Genomic DNA, 14115 nt, shown 5'->3' on the forward strand with positions numbered 1-14115 from the left:
AAACATGTTAAAGCAAGTTGCAAGTGAAAATCTATGTCTCTGACTGAGTTTGCATTACTGTGATTTGACCTCTCTGCTGGCTGAGATAAGCTCATTTTCAACGTCCAATTCAGAAAGTGATAAAAACAGATCCAGCCATAAAATGCATCATTCTTTTTTGTTTTAGACAACATTTCATGCACTGTTAAACATGTTAAAGCAAGTTGCAAGTGAAAATCTGTGTCTCTGACTGAGTTTGCATTACTGTGATTTGACCTCTCTGCTGGCTGAGATAAGCTCATTTTCAACGTCCAATTCAGAATGTAATAAAACCAGATCCAGCTATAAAATGCATCATTCTTTTTTGTTTTAGACAACATTTCATGCACTGTTAAACATGTTAAAGCAAGTTGCAAGTGAAAATCTATGTCTCTGACTGAGTTTGCATTACTGTGATTTGACCTCTCTGCTGGCTGAGATAAGCTCATTTTCAACGTCCAATTTAGAATGTAATAAAACCAGATCCAGACATAAAATGCATCATTCTTTTTTGTTTTAGACAACATTTCATGCACTGTTAAACATGTTAAAGCAAGTTGCAAGTAAAAAACTATGTCTCTGACTGAGTTTGCATTACTGTGATTTGACCTCTCTGCTGGCTGAGATAAGCTCATTTTCAACGTCCAATTCAGAATGTAATAAAACCAGATCCAGCTATAAAATGCATCATTCTTTTTTGTTTTAGACAACATTTCATGCACTGTTAAACATGTTAAAGCAAGTTGCAAGTGAAAATCTATGTCTCTGACTGAGTTTGCATTACTGTGATTTGACCTCTCTGCTGGCTGAGATAAGCTCATTTTCAACGTCCAATTCAGAATGTAATAAAACCAGATCCAGCTATAAAATGCATCATTCTTTTTTGTTTTAGACAACATTTCATGCACTGTTAAACATGTTAAAGCAAGTTGCAAGTGAAAATCTATGTCTCTGACTGAGTTTGCATTACTGTGATTTGACCTCTCTGCTGGCTGAGATAAGCTCATTTTCAACGTCCAATTCAGAATGTAATAAAACCAGATCCAGACATAAAATGCATCATTCTTTTTTGTTTTAGACAACATTTCATGCACTGTTAAACATGTTAAAGCAAGTTACAAGTGAAAATCTATGTCTCTGACTGAGTTTGCATTACTGTGATTTGACCTCTCTGCTGGCTGAGATAAGCTCATTTTCAACGTCCAATTTAGAATGTAATAAAACCTGATCCAGACATAAAATGCATCATTCTTTTTTGTTTTAGACAACATTTCATGCACTGTTAAACATGTTAAAGCAAGTTGCAAGTGAAAATCTATGTCTCTGACTGAGTTTGCATTACTGTGATTTGACCTCTCTGCTGGCTGAGATAAGCTCATTTTCAGCGTCCAATTTAGAATGTAATAAAACCAGATCCAGCTATAAAATGCATCATTCTTTTTTGTTTTAGACAACATTTCATGCACTGTTAAACATGTTAAAGCAAGTTGCAAGTGAAAATCTATGTCTCTGACTGAGTTTGCATTACTGTGATTTGACCTCTCTGCTGGCTGAGATAAGCTCATTTTCATCGTCCAATTCAAAAGTGATAAAAACAGATCCAGCCATAAAATGCATTATTCTTTTTTGTTTTAGACAACATTTCATGCACTGTTAAACATGTTAAAGCAAGTTGCAAGAGAAAATCTATGTCCCTGACTGAGTTTGCATTACTGTGATTTGACCTCTCTGCTGGCTGAGATAAGCTCATTTTCAACGTCGATTTCAGAAAATGATAAAAACAGATCCAGCCATAACATGGATAATTCTTTTTGTTTTAGACAACATTTCATGCACTGTTAAACATGTTAAAGCAAGTTGCAAGTGAAAATCTGTGTCTCTGACTGAGTTTGCATTACTGTGATTTGACCTCTCTGCTGGCTGAGATAAGCTCATTTTCAACGTCCAATTCAGAATGTAATAAAACCAGATCCAGCTATAAAATGCATTATTCTTTTTTGTTTTAGACAACATTTCATGCACTGTTAAACATGTTAAAGCAAGTTGCAAGTGAAAATCTATGTCTCTGACTGAGTTTGCATTACTGTGATTTGACCTCTCTGCTGGCTGAGATAAGCTCATTTTCAACGTCCAATTCAGAAAGTGATAAAAATAGATCCAGACATAAAATGCATCATTCCTTTTTGTTTTAGACAACATTTCATGCACTGTTAAACATGTTAAAGCAAGTTGCAAGTGAAAATATATGTCTCTGACTGAGTTTGCATTACTGTGATTTGACCTCTCTGCTGGCTGAGATAAGCTCATTTTCAACGTCCAATTCAGAAAGTGATAAAAACAGATCCAGCCATAAAATGCATCATTCTTTTTTGTTTTAGACAACATTTCATGCACTGTTAAACATGTTAAAGCAAGTTGCAAGTTAAAATCTGTGTCTCTGACTGAGTTTGCATTACTGTGATTTGACCTCTCTGCTGGCTGAGATAAGCTCATTTTCAACGTCCAATTCAGAATGTAATAAAACCAGATCCAGCTATAAAATGCATCATTCTTTTTTGTTTTAGACAACATTTCATGCACTGTTAAACATGTTAAAGCAAGTTGCAAGTGAAAATCTGTCTCTGACTGAGTTTGCATTACTGTGATTTGACCTCTCTGCTGGCTGAGATAAGCTCATTTTCAACGTCCAATTCAGAATGTAATAAAACCAGATCCAGCTATAAAATGCATCATTCTTTTTTGTTTTAGACAACATTTCATGCACTGTTAAACATGTTAAAGCAAGTTGCAAGTGAAAATCTATGTCTCTGACTGAGTTTGCATTACTGTGATTTGACCTCTCTGCTGGCTGAGATAAGCTCATTTTCAACGTCCAATTCAGAATGTAATAAAACCAGATCCAGCTATAAAATGCATTATTCTTTTTTGTTTTAGACAACATTTCATGCACTGTTAAACATGTTAAAGCAAGTTGCAAGTGAAAATCTATGTCTCTGACTGAGTTTGCATTACTGTGATTTGACCTCTCTGCTGGCTGAGATAAGCTCATTTTCATCGTCCAATTCAAAAGTGATAAAAACAGATCCAGCCATAAAATGCATTATTCTTTTTTGTTTTAGACAACATTTCATGCACTGTTAAACATGTTAAAGCAAGTTGCAAGAGAAAATCTATGTCCCTGACTGAGTTTGCATTACTGTGATTTGACCTCTCTGCTGGCTGAGATAAGCTCATTTTCAACGTCGATTTCAGAAAATGATAAAAACAGATCCAGCCATAACATGGATAATTCTTTTTGTTTTAGACAACATTTCATGCACTGTTAAACATGTTAAAGCAAGTTGCAAGTGAAAATCTGTGTCTCTGACTGAGTTTGCATTACTGTGATTTGACCTCTCTGCTGGCTGAGATAAGCTCATTTTCAACGTCCAATTCAGAATGTAATAAAACCAGATCCAGCTATAAAATGCATTATTCTTTTTTGTTTTAGACAACATTTCATGCACTGTTAAACATGTTAAAGCAAGTTGCAAGTGAAAATCTATGTCTCTGACTGAGTTTGCATTACTGTGATTTGACCTCTCTGCTGGCTGAGATAAGCTCATTTTCAACGTCCAATTCAGAAAGTGATAAAAATAGATCCAGACATAAAATGCATCATTCCTTTTTGTTTTAGACAACATTTCATGCACTGTTAAACATGTTAAAGCAAGTTGCAAGTGAAAATATATGTCTCTGACTGAGTTTGCATTACTGTGATTTGACCTCTCTGCTGGCTGAGATAAGCTCATTTTCAACGTCCAATTCAGAAAGTGATAAAAACAGATCCAGCCATAAAATGCATCATTCTTTTTTGTTTTAGACAACATTTCATGCACTGTTAAACATGTTAAAGCAAGTTGCAAGTTAAAATCTGTGTCTCTGACTGAGTTTGCATTACTGTGATTTGACCTCTCTGCTGGCTGAGATAAGCTCATTTTCAACGTCCAATTCAGAATGTAATAAAACCAGATCCAGCTATAAAATGCATCATTCTTTTTTGTTTTAGACAACATTTCATGCACTGTTAAACATGTTAAAGCAAGTTGCAAGTGAAAATCTGTCTCTGACTGAGTTTGCATTACTGTGATTTGACCTCTCTGCTGGCTGAGATAAGCTCATTTTCAACGTCCAATTCAGAATGTAATAAAACCAGATCCAGCTATAAAATGCATCATTCTTTTTTGTTTTAGACAACATTTCATGCACTGTTAAACATGTTAAAGCAAGTTGCAAGTGAAAATCTATGTCTCTGACTGAGTTTGCATTACTGTGATTTGACCTCTCTGCTGGCTGAGATAAGCTCATTTTCAACGTCCAATTCAGAATGTAATAAAACCAGATCCAGCTATAAAATGCATTATTCTTTTTTGTTTTAGACAACATTTCATGCACTGTTAAACATGTTAAAGCAAGTTGCAAGTGAAAATCTATGTCTCTGACTGAGTTTGAATTACTGTGATTTGACCTCTCTGCTGGCTGAGATAAGCTCATTTTCAACGTCCCATTCAGAATGTAATAAAACCAGATCCAGACATAAAATGCATCATTCTTTTTTGTTTTAGACAACATTTCATGCACTGTTAAACATGTTAAAGCAAGTTGCAAGAGAAAATCTATGTCCCTGACTGAGTTTGCATTACTGTGATTTGACCTCTCTGCTGGCTGAGATAAGCTCATTTTTAACGTCCAATTCAGAATGTAATAAAACCAGATCCAGCTATAAAATGCATTATTCTTTTTTGTTTTAGACAACATTTCATGCACTGTTAAACATGTTAAAGCAAGTTGCAAGTGAAAATCTATGTCTCTGACTGAGTTTGCATTACTGTGATTTGACCTCTCTGCTGGCTGAGATAAGCTCATTTTCAACATCCAATTCAGAATGTAATAAAACCAGATCCAGCTATAAAATGCATCATTCTTTTTTGTTTTAGACAACATTTCATGCACTGTTAAACATGTTAAAGCAAGTTGCAAGTGAAAATCTATGTCTCTGACTGAGTTTGCATTACTGTGATTTGACCTCTCTGCTGGCTGAGATAAGCTCATTTTCAACGTCCAATTCAGAATGTAATAAAACCAGATCCAGACATAAAATGCATCATTCTTTTTTGTTTTAGACAACATTTCATGCACTGTTAAACATGTTAAAGCAAGTTACAAGTGAAAATCTATGTCTTTGACTGAGTTTGCATTACTGTGATTTGACCTCTCTGCTGGCTGAGATAAGCTCATTTTCATTGTCCAATTCAAAAGTGATAAAAACAGATCCAGCCATAAAATGCATCATTCTTTTTTGTTTTAGACAACATTTCATGCACTGTTAAACATGTTAAAGCAAGTTGCAAGAGAAAATCTATGTCCCTGACTGAGTTTGCATTACTGTGATTTGACCTCTCTGCTGGCTGAGATAAGCTCATTTTCAACGTCCAATTCAGAATGTAATAAAACCAGATCCAGCTATAAAATGCATTATTCTTTTTTGTTTTAGACAACATTTCATGCACTGTTAAACATGTTAAAGCAAGTTGCAAGTGAAAATCTATGTCTCTGACTGAGTTTGCATTACTGTGATTTGACCTCTCTGCTGGCTGAGATAAGCTCATTTTCAACGTCCAATTCAGAATGTAATAAAACCAGATCCAGCTATAAAATGCATAATTCTTTTTTGTTTTAGACAACATTTCATGCACTGTTTAACATGTTAAAGCAAGTTGCAAGTGAAAATCTATGTCTCTGACTGAGTTTGCATTACTGTGATTTGACCTCTCTGCTGGCTGAGATAAGCTCATTTTCAACGTCCAATTCAGAATGTAATAAAACCAGATCCAGCTATAAAAAGCATCATTCTTTTTTGTTTTAGACAACATTTCATGCACTGTTAAACATGTTAAAGCAAGTTGCAAGTGAAAATCTATGTCTCTGACTGAGTTTGCATTACTGTGATTTGACCTCTCTGCTGGCTGAGATAAGCTCATTTTCAACGTCCAATTCAGAATGTAATAAAACCAGATCCAGACATAAAATGCATCATTCTTTTTTGTTTTAGACAACATTTCATGCACTGTTAAACATGTTAAAGCAAGTTACAAGTGAAAATCTATGTCTCTGACTGAGTTTGCATTACTGTGATTTGACCTCTCTGCTGGCTGAGATAAGCTCATTTTCAACGTCCAATTTAGAATGTAATAAAACCAGATCCAGCTATAAAATGCATCATTCTTTTTTGTTTTAGACAACATTTCATGCACTGTTAAACATGTTAAAGCAAGTTGCAAGTTAAAATCTATGTCTCTGACTGAGTTTGCATTACTGTGATTTGACCTCTCTGCTGGCTGTGATAAGCTCATTTTCATCGTCCAATTCAAAAGTGATAAAAACAGATCCAGCCATAAAATGCATCATTCTTTTTTGTTTTAGACAACATTTCATGCACTGTTAAACATGTTAAAGGAAGTTGCAAGTGAAAATCTATGTCTCTGACTGAGTTTGCATTACTGTGATTTGACCTCTCTGCTGGCTGAGATAAGCTCATTTTCAACGTCCAATTCAGAATGTAATAAAACCAGATCCAGCCATAAAATGCATCATTCTTTTTTGTTTTAGACAACATTTCATGCACTGTTAAACATGTTAAAGCAAGTTGCAAGTGAAAATCTATGTCTCTGACTGAGTTTGCATTACTGTGATTTGACCTCTCTGCTGGCTGAGATAAGCTCATTTTCAACGTCCAATTCAGAAAGTGATAAAAATAGATCCAGACATAAAATGCATCATTCCTTTTTGTTTTAGACAACATTTCATGCACTGTTAAACATGTTAAAGCAAGTTGCAAGTGAAAATCTATGTCTCTGACTGAGTTTGCATTACTGTGATTTGACCTCTCTGCTGGCTGAGATAAGCTCATTTTCAACGTCCAATTCAGAAAGTGATAAAAACAGATCCAGCCATAAAATGCATCATTCTTTTTTGTTTTAGACAACATTTCCTGCACTGTTAAACATGTTAAAGCAAGTTGCAAGTGAAAATCTATGTCTCTGACTGAGTTTGCATTACTGTGATTTGACCTCTCTGCTGGCTGAGATAAGCTCATTTTCAACGTCCAATTCAGAAAGTGATAAAAACAGATCCAGCCATAAAATGCATCATTCTTTTTTGTTTTAGACAACATTTCCTGCACTGTTAAACATGTTAAAGCAAGTTGCAAGTGAAAATCTATGTCTCTGACTGAGTTTGCATTACTGTGATTTGACCTCTCTGCTGGCTGAGATAAGCTCATTTTCAACGTCCAATTCAGAATGTAATAAAACCAGATCCAGCTATAAAATGCATAATTCTTTTTTGTTTTAGACAACATTTCATGCACTGTTTAACATGTTAAAGCAAGTTGCAAGTGAAAATCTATGTCTCTGACTGAGTTTGCATTACTGTGATTTGACCTCTCTGCTGGCTGAGATAAGCTCATTTTCAACGTCCAATTCAGAATGTAATAAAACCAGATCCAGCTATAAAAAGCATCATTCTTTTTTGTTTTAGACAACATTTCATGCACTGTTAAACATGTTAAAGCAAGTTGCAAGTGAAAATCTATGTCTCTGACTGAGTTTGCATTACTGTGATTTGACCTCTCTGCTGGCTGAGATAAGCTCATTTTCAACGTCCAATTCAGAATGTAATAAAACCAGATCCAGACATAAAATGCATCATTCTTTTTTGTTTTAGACAACATTTCATGCACTGTTAAACATGTTAAAGCAAGTTACAAGTGAAAATCTATGTCTCTGACTGAGTTTGCATTACTGTGATTTGACCTCTCTGCTGGCTGAGATAAGCTCATTTTCAACGTCCAATTTAGAATGTAATAAAACCAGATCCAGACATAAAATGCATCATTCTTTTTTGTTTTAGACAACATTTCATGCACTGTTAAACATGTTAAAGCAAGTTGCAAGTTAAAATCTATGTCTCTGACTGAGTTTGCATTACTGTGATTTGACCTCTCTGCTGGCTGTGATAAGCTCATTTTCATCGTCCAATTCAAAAGTGATAAAAACAGATCCAGCCATAAAATGCATCATTCTTTTTTGTTTTAGACAACATTTCATGCACTGTTAAACATGTTAAAGGAAGTTGCAAGTGAAAATCTATGTCTCTGACTGAGTTTGCATTACTGTGATTTGACCTCTCTGCTGGCTGAGATAAGCTCATTTTCAACGTCCAATTCAGAATGTAATAAAACCAGATCCAGCCATAAAATGCATCATTCTTTTTTGTTTTAGACAACATTTCATGCACTGTTAAACATGTTAAAGCAAGTTGCAAGTGAAAATCTATGTCTCTGACTGAGTTTGCATTACTGTGATTTGACCTCTCTGCTGGCTGAGATAAGCTCATTTTCAACGTCCAATTCAGAAAGTGATAAAAATAGATCCAGACATAAAATGCATCATTCCTTTTTGTTTTAGACAACATTTCATGCACTGTTAAACATGTTAAAGCAAGTTGCAAGTGAAAATCTATGTCTCTGACTGAGTTTGCATTACTGTGATTTGACCTCTCTGCTGGCTGAGATAAGCTCATTTTCAACGTCCAATTCAGAAAGTGATAAAAACAGATCCAGCCATAAAATGCATCATTCTTTTTTGTTTTAGACAACATTTCCTGCACTGTTAAACATGTTAAAGCAAGTTGCAAGTGAAAATCTATGTCTCTGACTGAGTTTGCATTACTGTGATTTGACCTCTCTGCTGGCTGAGATAAGCTCATTTTCAACGTCCAATTCAGAAAGTGATAAAAACAGATCCAGCCATAAAATGCATCATTCTTTTTTGTTTTAGACAACATTTCCTGCACTGTTAAACATGTTAAAGCAAGTTGCAAGTGAAAATCTATGTCCCTGACTGAGTTTGCATTACTGTGATTTGACCTCTCTGCTGGCTGAGATAAGCTCATTTTCAACGTCCAATTCAGAAAGTGATAAAAACAGATCCAGCCATAAAATGGATCATTCTTTTTTGTTTTAGACAACATTTCATGCACTGTTAAACATGTTAAAGCAAGTTGCAAGTGAAAATCTATGTCTCTGACTGAGTTTGCATTACTGTGATTTGACCTCTCTGCTGGCTGAGATAAGCTCATTTTCAACGTCCAATTCAGAATGTAATAAAACCAGATCCAGCTATAAAATGCATCATTCTTTTTTGTTTTAGACAACATTTCATGCACTGTTAAACATGTTAAAGCAAGTTGCAAGTGAAAATCTATGTCTCTGACTGAGTTTGCATTACTGTGATTTGACCTCTCTGCTGGCTGAGATAAGCTCATTTTCAACGTCCAATTCAGAATGTAATAAAACCAGATCCAGCTATAAAATGCATCATTCTTTTTTGTTTTAGACAACATTTCATGCACTGTTAAACATGTTAAAGCAAGTTGCAAGAGAAAATCTATGTCCCTGACTGAGTTTGCATTACTGTGATTTGACCTCTCTGCTGGCTGAGATAAGCTCATTTTCAACGTCCAATTCAGAATGTAATAAAACCAGATCCAGCTATAAAATGCATCATTCTTTTTTGTCTTAGACAACATTTCATGCACTGTTAAACATGTTAAAGCAAGTTGCAAGTTAAAATCTATGTCTCTGACTGAGTTTGCATTACTGTGATTTGACCTCTCTGCTGGCTGTGATAAGCTCATTTTCATCGTCCAATTCAAAAGTGATAAAAACAGATCCAGCTATAAAATGCATCATTCTTTTTTGTTTTAGACAACATTTCATGCACTGTTAAACATGTTAAAGGAAGTTGCAAGTGAAAATCTATGTCTCTGACTGAGTTTGCATTACTGTGATTTGACCTCTCTGCTGGCTGAGATAAGCTCATTTTCAACGTCCAATTCAGAAAGTGATAAAAACAGATCCAGCCATAACATGGATAATTCTTTTTTGTTTTAGACAACATTTCATGCACTGTTAAACATGTTAAAGCAAGTTGCAAGTGAAAATCTATGTCTCTGACTGAGTTTGCATTACTGTGATTTGACCTCTCTGCTGGCTGAGATAAGCTCATTTTCAACGTCCAATTCAGAATGTAATAAAACCAGATCCAGACATAAAATGCATCATTCTTTTTTGTTTTAGACAACATTTCATGCACTGTTAAACATGTTAAAGCAAGTTACAAGTGAAAATCTATGTCTCTGACTGAGTTTGCATTACTGTGATTTGACCTCTCTGCTGGCTGAGATAAGCTCATTTTCAACGTCCAATTCAGAAAGTGATAAAAACAGATCCAGCCATAAAATGCATCATTCTTTTTTGTTTTACACAACATTTCCTGCACTGTTAAACATGTTAAAGCAAGTTGCAAGTGAAAATCAATGTCCCTGACTGAGTTTGCATTACTGTGATTTGACCTCTCTGCTGGCTGAGATAAGCTCATTTTCAACGTCCAATTCAGAAAGTGATAAAAACAGATCCAGCCATAAAATGGATCATTCTTTTTTGTTTTAGACAACATTTCATGCACTGTTAAACATGTTAAAGCAAGTTGCAAGTGAAAATCTATGTCTCTGACTGAGTTTGCATTACTGTGATTTGACCTCTCTGCTGGCTGAGATAAGCTCATTTTCAACGTCCAATTCAGAATGTAATAAAACCAGATCCAGCTATAAAATGCATCATTCTTTTTTGTTTTAGACAACATTTCATGCACTGTTAAACATGTTAAAGCAAGTTGCAAGTGAAAATCTATGTCTCTGACTGAGTTTGCATTACTGTGATTTGACCTCTCTGCTGGCTGAGATAAGCTCATTTTCAACGTCCAATTCAGAATGTAATAAAACCAGATCCAGCTATAAAATGCATCATTCTTTTTTGTTTTAGACAACATTTCATGCACTGTTAAACATGTTAAAGCAAGTTGCAAGAGAAAATCTATGTCCCTGACTGAGTTTGCATTACTGTGATTTGACCTCTCTGCTGGCTGAGATAAGCTCATTTTCAACGTCCAATTCAGAATGTAATACAACCAGATCCAGCTATAAAATGCATCATTCTTTTTTGTTTTAGACAACATTTCATGCACTGTTAAACATGTTAAAGCAAGTTGCAAGTTAAAATCTATGTCTCTGACTGAGTTTGCATTACTGTGATTTGACCTCTCTGCTGGCTGTGATAAGCTCATTTTCATCGTCCAATTCAAAAGTGATAAAAACAGATCCAGCCATAAAATGCATCATTCTTTTTTGTTTTAGACAACATTTCATGCACTGTTAAACATGTTAAAGGAAGTTGCAAGTGAAAATCTATGTCTCTGACTGAGTTTGCATTACTGTGATTTGACCTCTCTGCTGGCTGAGATAAGCTCATTTTCAACGTCCAATTCAGAATGTAATAAAACCAGATCCAGCCATAAAATGCATCATTCTTTTTTGTTTTAGACAACATTTCATGCACTGTTAAACATGTTAAAGCAAGTTGCAAGTGAAAATCTATGTCTCTGACTGAGTTTGCATTACTGTGATTTGACCTCTCTGCTGGCTGAGATAAGCTCATTTTCAACGTCCAATTCAGAAAGTGATAAAAATAGATCCGGACATAAAATGCATCATTCTTTTTTGTTTTAGACAACATTTCATGCACTGTTAAACATGTTAAAGCAAGTTGCAAGAGAAAACATATGTCTCTGACTGAGTTTGCATTACTGTGATTTGACCTCTCTGCTGGCTGAGATAAGCTCATTTTCAACGTCCAATTCAGAATGTAATAAAACCAGATCCAGCCATAAAATGCATCATTCTTTTTTGTTTTAGACAACATTTCATGCACTGTTAAACATGTTAAAGCAAGTTGCAAGTGAAAATCTATGTCTCTGACTGAGTTTGCATTACTGTGATTTGACCTCTCTGCTGGCTGAGATAAGCTCATTTTCAACGTCCAATTCAGAAAGTGATAAAAAAAGATCCAGCCATAAAATGCATCATTCTTTTTTGTTTTAGACAACATTTCATGCACTGTTAAACATGTTAAAGGAAGTTGCAAGTGAAAATCTATGTCTCTGACTGAGTTTGCATTACTGTGATTTGACCTCTCTGCTGGCTGAGATAAGCTCATTTTCAACGTCCATTTCAGAAAATGATAAAAACAGATCCAGCCATAACATGGATAATTCTTTTTTGTTTTAGACAACATTTCATGCACTGTTAAACATGTTAAAGCAAGTTGCAAGTGAAAATCTGTGTCTCTGACTGAGTTTGCATTACTGTGATTTGACCTCTCTGCTGGCTGAGATAAGCTCATTTTCAACGTCCAATTCAGAATGTAATAAAACCAGATCCAGCTATAAAATGCATCATTCTTTTTTGTTTTAGACAACATTTCATGCACTGTTAAACATGTTAAAGCAAGTTGCAAGTGAAAATCTATGTCTCTGACTGAGTTTGCATTACTGTGATTTGACCTCTCTGCTGGCTGAGATAAGCTCATTTTCAACGTCCAATTTAGAATGTAATAAAACCAGATCCAGACATAAAATGCATCATTCTTTTTTGTTTTAGACAACATTTCATGCACTGTTAAACATGTTAAAGCAAGTTGCAAGTGAAAATCTATGTCTCTGACTGAGTTTGCATTACTGTGATTTGACCTCTCTGCTGGCTGAGATAAGCTCATTTTCAACGTCCAATTCAGAATGTAATAAAACCAGATCCAGCTATAAAATGCATCATTCTTTTTTGTTTTAGACAACATTTCATGCACTGTTAAACATGTTAAAGCAAGTTGCAAGTGAAAATCTATGTCTCTGACTGAGTTTGCATTACTGTGATTTGACCTCTCTGCTGGCTGAGATAAGCTCATTTTCATCGTCCAATTCAAAAGTGATAAAAACAGATCCAGCCATAAAATGCATCATTCTTTTTTGTTTTAGACAACATTTCATGCACTGTTAAACATGTTAAAGCAAGTTGCAAGTGAAAATCTATGTCTCTGACTGAGTTTGCATTACTATGATTTGACCTCTCTGCTGGCTGAGATAAGCTCATTTTCAACGTCCAATTCAGAAAGTGATAAAAATAGATCCGGACATAAAATGCATCATTCTTTTTTGTTTTAGACAACATTTCATGCACTGTTAAACATGTTAAAGCAAGTTGCAAGAGAAAACATATGTCTCTGACTGAGTTTGCATTACTGTGATTTGACCTCTCTGCTGGCTGAGATAAGCTCATTTTCAACGTCCAATTCAGAATGTAATAAAACCAGATCCAGCCATAAAATGCATCATTCTTTTTTGTTTTAGACAACATTTCATGCACTGTTAAACATGTTAAAGCAAGTTGCAAGTGAAAATATATGTCTCTGACTGAGTTTGCATTACTGTGATTTGACCTCTCTGCTGGCTGAGATAAGCTCATTTTCAACGTCCAAGTCAGAAAGTGATAAAAACAGATCCAGCCATAAAATGCATCATTCTTTTTTGTTTTAGACAACATTTCATGCACTGTTAAACATGTTAAAGCAAGTTGCAAGTGAAAATCTATGTCTCTGACTGAGTTTGCATTACTGTGATTTGACCTCTCTGCTGGCTGAGATAAGCTCATTTTCAACGTCCAATTCAGAATGTAATAAAACCAGATCCAGCTATAAAATGCATCATTTCCTTTTTGTTTTAGACAACATTTCATGCACTGTTAAACATGTTAAAGCAAGTTGCAAGAGAAAATCTATGTCCCTGACTGAGTTTGCATTACTGTGATTTGACCTCTCTGCTGGCTGAGATAAGCTCATTTTCAACGTCCATTTCAGAAAATGATAAAAACAGATCCAGCCATAACATGGATCATTCTTTTTTGTTTTAGACAACATTTCATGCACTGTTAAACATGTTAAAGCAAGTTGCAAGTGAAAATCTATGTCTCTGACTGAGTTTGCATTACTGTGATTTGACCTCTCTGCTGGCTGAGATAAGCTCATTTTCAACGTCCAATTCAGAATGTAATAAAACCAGATCCAGACATAAAATGCATCATTCTTTTTTGTTTTAGACAACATTTCAT

This window comes from Danio rerio, chromosome 2, assembly GCF_052040795.2.
Source record: "Danio rerio strain M-AB ecotype USA chromosome 2, GRCz13ab, whole genome shotgun sequence".
NCBI classification, from domain to species: Eukaryota; Metazoa; Chordata; class Actinopteri; order Cypriniformes; family Danionidae; genus Danio; species Danio rerio.